At 32.8% G+C, this 6,219-nt stretch overlaps 1 long non-coding RNA gene across 1 annotated transcript; it reads left to right on the forward strand.

The window, feature by feature from the left end:
* Positions 1–3,388: 3,388 nt before the first annotated feature.
* Positions 3,389–3,977, forward strand: LOC130047456 (uncharacterized). Its single transcript, XR_008796343.1, has 3 exons — positions 3,389–3,541; positions 3,651–3,704; positions 3,831–3,977. It is a non-coding gene; the product is annotated as an uncharacterized LOC130047456 (long non-coding RNA).
* The last annotated feature ends 2,242 nt before the right edge of the window (positions 3,978–6,219 follow it).

A 6,219-nucleotide genomic window follows, 5' to 3' on the forward strand; every position in this document is an offset into this window, starting at 1 on the left:
CATCATGCATCACCGTACGGCTGATGGAAAGCTACAATGCGGTGATAAGAGTAATACTTGACTGACAATGAAGCCGATAGTCAACACATAATTATCAAGATAAAAAATAATAGTTAATTCAACATCTATTTTAAGCATCGTAAAGAATTTCAAGAAAGCAATGAAATGCAAACCAAATGTATTCAAATTGTGGTTCAAGTCCAGAAATTGGAGAGTTTATATAAAGGCAGTATTTAAAAAACAATTATTTTATACTCTATTTTGTACAAGGGCATGCTATGCTCCGTTTTGATGAACAAGTGAAGATAACGAGCACTGATCAATTTAATTGATCCCATCAAGAAAAAAATTAAAGAGAAGGACAAACATGGAGCGTTTGATATACCAAAGCTGGGATCAGATGGAGACTAAGCACCCCGTGTCGACCGATCATACTCATTCTGTAACCTATATCTTGCCGAAAGTACTCTTTATTACGATATATATACTTGAGATTGTGAGTTCAAGTCCGCTTTTGTCACGGCCGCGTAACACCTGAGAGGTAAACAAAGGTGGTGTTTGTTTCTTCGCTAAACTTTCGGCATTTAGTGAGAATAACTTTGACCTAAGAACCTAGATCGCGTGTCGTTGCAGGCGTTGGCACGTTAATGAAATGAAGACTTTAGGGCCCTGAGCGCTAACCATGTCTATATTTCTGGTACTTTACATGTACCTACATCTGGACTCAATATAAGTGAACAATTCTCGAAGGTACATGAAACAAACCAGAAACGAAATTCCGGGATTGTTTAGAGTTTGAGCAACAAAATACATACATGTAAAATCCGTAATACATTAGACACAGAATGCCAATCGCACATCATCATTAATCATAGTAAATTACTGTAGAATGGAATTTTCGTTGTGTTGATACAATGAAATATGTTGAAGAAAATCGAAATCGATATTAAATATTCTTGTACATGAAATAATGTGTAATCTATACAAGTATCTTGCTCCAAAAGGAAGAACACCCACTGTTTAATTATACATTGTGTTAGATATACGCTGTGTACAAATTTACATAATGATAGATAAAAAGCATATATTGGAACCAATTGGTCAGGAAATGGATTCCACACAGCAAGACACATTAAGTGTCTCCTTCGACCAATGTATTATTTTTTTCTGATCAAACAATGCCCACTTCCGAACATATGATCATTGACCTTAATGGATGCATGTGACACCGAATTTCTTATTCCATTTATGTTCAAGAATAAACAACGCCCACAGGAATATAATTAACATTGAATAATAATATGGAATATACAGGTATGACACTAACAATTGCAGCTGAAATATTAAGGGATACCAAAATTTCCATGAGTAAATCGGGAACGTTAGAATCCATCCTTTCTGTTTCGATTTAACAACTTTAGACTGGTATATAAAGACCAGACGTACTCCATCATAGGAAACCTCACAGCCATCGTTCACTAGATACGAGATCTCCAAAACAAAAAAGAAAAAATGATTCTAGGTTTGTATGAATTAGATCTACCAAAATCAAAACTTCATCATATATCACAATAATAGATACGAGATTTCAAAACAAAAAAGAAAACAAAACGATTTTAGGTTAGTAAGAATTAAATCAAGCATTTATCATATATCATAACAATAAGTAGAAGGATTATAGCGAGAGAAAAAAACTTTTCGAACTAGTTTACGTATTCATCTTTTTTCATATTTTCTTCAAGGCGTACTCTTTTGCGTTTTCGTTTTCTGTCCACAAATGGCAATACCCTTGCCTATTTATGAGAGAAACCAGCTGCAAGATCTTCTATCGACAAACATACAAATCTGAACTCCAGAACGCCAAGCCACCTTAACCAGGGATTGATTTCCAGACATCAACCGTCTCAAAGATTCTTTCACGCTCATCATCAAAAGTTCTCCCTGAACAAGCTAATAAATCTGAATAATATTATTACATTAAGTGAACGGAGCATTGATTTTGTTGGAATTGCATTTCGACAATACGTAAATTGACACAGTGTTATTTGAAATATACATAGATTGATCACTGTTCGTTATCTTCACCTTGCATACATGTCAAACCTATCTGTATAATGCAGGACAATATTTACAGGCTAATCAAACTCTCACAGTTTACAAAATAATGCAATATAACTTTGACTTCATTCAACATATCGAAAGACGGAAGGAATGATATGTATTTATATCTAACGTAAGAAATCAGAAAATTATGGATAAATAAACGACCATCAGAAATTCCAAATTAATTCAATCAATAATCAAGCAATTTAACCACAACATTGGTAAACAACAAACATTGATAGTTAATATATATCATTAATTGTAGAAGAAAACAGGACTATTTTCTGCCTCGGAACAACTTATAAACAATGCTATGAAGATAGATATGACACTTTCACAAGTACGTAGTGAATATACATATATCACAAATTATAAGTTAGGATTAACATATCAAACGTGAATTATTCAAACAATAAAAACATCTGATAATCCCCACCATTTATAAGTTAGGATTGACATATCAAACGTGAATTATTCAAACAATAAAGACATCTGATAATCCCCACCATTTATAAGTTAGGATTAACATATCAAACGTGAATTATTCAAACAATAAAGACATCTGATAATCCCCACCATTTATAAGTTAGGATTAACATATCAAACGTGAATTATTCAAACAATAAAGACATCTGATAATCCCCACCATTTATAAGTTAGGATTAACATATCAAACGTGAATTATTCAAACAATAAAGACATCTGATAATCCCCACCATTTATAAGTTAGGATTAACATATCAAACGTGAATTATTCAAACAATAAAGACATCTGATAATCCCCACCATTTATAAGTTAGGATTAACATATCAAACGTGAATTATTCAAACAATAAAGACATCTGATAATCCCCACCATTTATAAGTTAGGATTAACATATCAAACGTGAATTATTCAAACAATAAAGACATCTGATAATCCCCACCATTTATAAGTTAGGATTAACATATCAAACGTGAATTATTCAAACAATAAAGACATCTGATAATCCCCACCATTTATAAGTTAGGATTAACATATCAAACGTGAATTATTCAAACAATAAAGACATCTGATAATCCCCACCATCTTGTTCATCTTGCAGTATGACGAGATACTGAACACTTTACTGGCGATCATTTGTTCTGTGGATAATGGTCTGCAAACAATAGAAGTAAGTGTTCGAGATCGGGCACATTTGTATGGATTAGAGAACGAAGCTTCTAGAATTGTTCATCACTTTCAAACAGCCCGCTTACAACTGCAATCTTTACAAACAATCATACTCCAATGATTCCTATTCAGCAATCTCTAAATTTCAACATTGTAAAAGAAACCAAACAAATTATTCAAAATCTCACAGACTTCGTGGTAGCCGTGAATTACACAATGAACGATTGTCAAACTTCAGAAATACTCTCGACTTTTTTAAGACGTGCTGCGAATTTGATACCTGGTGTAAGTAATATTTTTAATACGTGTGAATATTCTTCTGTACTTTGATTTGAAATTTCTCTAAAACTGGTCATTGCTTTCTATTGACAAAACCTTTTATATATTTATACAGATTAGCAACCCCAAAATATATCACCATGAGAGAGCTTATATTTTCAATCAATCGGTGAGAGAAATTATATGGACATGTGTGAATAATATTAATGCAACTATTTGACTGACAATGTCATGAGATTTGATTGAAGTCCTGTATGTAGTATACCAAGTTAATGTGATTTGTATTATTTTATAGATTCGTTATCAATGGAATATTACGGAGCAACAACTGTGTGACGTCCTCCGTGAAATACAAACAGTAAAAAGCTTAACGAACACCCAAAACTCTGGAACGGAAGGCACACAAGCTACAGATGACGTCATATCTAATATCCAAAACAGTCTGTCGGCCCTTGGAACGGCTGACGCCTGTAAAGGAAACACCTTACGCTCGGCCCGTGTTACAAACATAAAGAATCACTATCAAAGTGCACTAATGAGACTGAATGACATTTTGTTTGAATTTGATTCATACAAAAATTCAACGTTTTGCTCACATTAATAGAGTAAAGTAATATAGCCTAACCTACCTCATCTTGGCAGCAACTCACAAAGCATAATTAGCAACATTTGGACTGTTTTCTATTGCATTATTTTTGTCATTGCTGATTTTTTTATTATTTATCTTACAAATATGTGCCATATACTTCTGTCTAATTTGATATTATTTTACATTTGAATAACCGCTTGTTTTTTTGTTTTTTTGTTTTGTAATAAAATAATTGAAAGCACGATTTTGCTATCATTTTATGGCATATCATTACTTATTGGTTTATGCCTATCATCTACATTCAGTTACATTCGTGGGGATCCGGGTTAGAATAGGTCTCAGTGCCACTTGCTTGTCGTAATATGCTATTAAATGGGGCGTCCCTTGAATGAGACCGCAAAAAAAACGAGACCCGTCTCATAACAGACGTGACACGATAAAGATCCTAGCCAGCGAAAGAGTTTGCATTATGACATACTTCATTATGAACAGGTTATGCCAATAATATGTAATAGACTTTGTTATTGTTATGAAGAATGAAATTTTTTTTTACAAATACAGAGTGTCATTGTATGATATAAAACAAGAGCGCCAAATGTTGTGAAATGAACTGTTTGTGGAGGATTTTGAAATATTAAGATAATAAAATTCACACCAAATCTTTTACAAAGAGAAATGTTTCACTAAAATAAAGTTAAACAGCCTTGGCCTAGATACCGAAATCAATGAATGAAAGTTGTAAAAAAAAAAAAAGAAAAAAAAAAGTATGAATGAACGCTTTCGTATTTACATAACCTACATGTCCTATAGATATATATGAATGTACTACTATACTACACCGATAACAGCCAGCAATGACAGTGGCTTGTTCCTGTTGTGATATATATCTGAATGAATGAATGTAAATGTTTATAGGTATATCTTTCCTCTATTTTCTAAAAATGATTTACATATCAACCAGATACACTATGATGCAGCTTACTGTAGAAAATAATGGTATTTACACCTTATCGAGGTATAAATGCATTTATCATATAATACAGTGACTAATAATAGAGTTACCATCACAGACAAAAAGTATGTCAAATTAAGAATTATAATACAGTAAAAGTCGAATATATCGAACACGGATATAGCGAAATTGCGGCTATAACGAAGTGAAATCGATTTCCCCGGCAAATTCTTTATATATTCAATAGAAAAATCTCCATCTATAATGAACACGGATATGGCAAATTTACGGATTTAACGAAGTAAATCTCTATTCCTTTTGAATTAAAAATGAACGTAAAAATCACCTTTTATAACGATTTTTTTTTTCATTTAAACTTGTGATTTTTAACAATCGCTTTCCATTGCCATAAAAGATGTTTCCTATTCTCGATAATTAAATTTGAAGTTTGGCTGCATTTATTTTAACATCATCCACCCCTTTCTTTGTGTAAAGCAACAAGTAACTTACAAATGCGATAGGCTGTTTGTATGTATTGCACATAATAGAGCGTCCGCAAAAATTCGCTATATCAGAGTTTTACTGTAGTTTCGAAAGTTCAAAGTGGAATTATTGCATACAAAAGATTTTCAACTGATTTGATATGCAAGAGCTTCTGCGTATGGCCAATTTTTAAATCGAGGCAAGTTAATGACAAAAATGTTGGATGTTACAGGGGTTTCAACAGTCTCGTTTAAAGTCAGCATTTCGCACATTTTATGACCTTCTAACAATTTCCTTTTCCAATACAACCTGTCATTAGTTCATATGCTGTCTGACGTGTTTCCTACCCATTATTACGACGTTCTTTACACACTGACTACGTGACCGATTGACAGGGAATGCTTACTCAGACGCACCTGGTATCATCTCTGGTATATCCAGGGGTCCGTGTTTCCCCAATTCTTTATTTTGTATTTCTTATACGATTTATGAGATTGAACACTGTATCTTCACCATTTCATTCATCAGATTGTATTGATATTAGTTAGACTATATATAACATAAGCATAAGCATATTGGTGTCATCGCAATGACTATAAAATAAACAAACACTAAGAATCTGGTGTTAGATTACAAAAAAGTCATATCAAAGCATAGCAT

The sequence above is a fragment of the Ostrea edulis genome, chromosome 6, assembly GCF_947568905.1.
Source record: "Ostrea edulis chromosome 6, xbOstEdul1.1, whole genome shotgun sequence".
NCBI classification, from domain to species: Eukaryota; Metazoa; Mollusca; class Bivalvia; order Ostreida; family Ostreidae; genus Ostrea; species Ostrea edulis.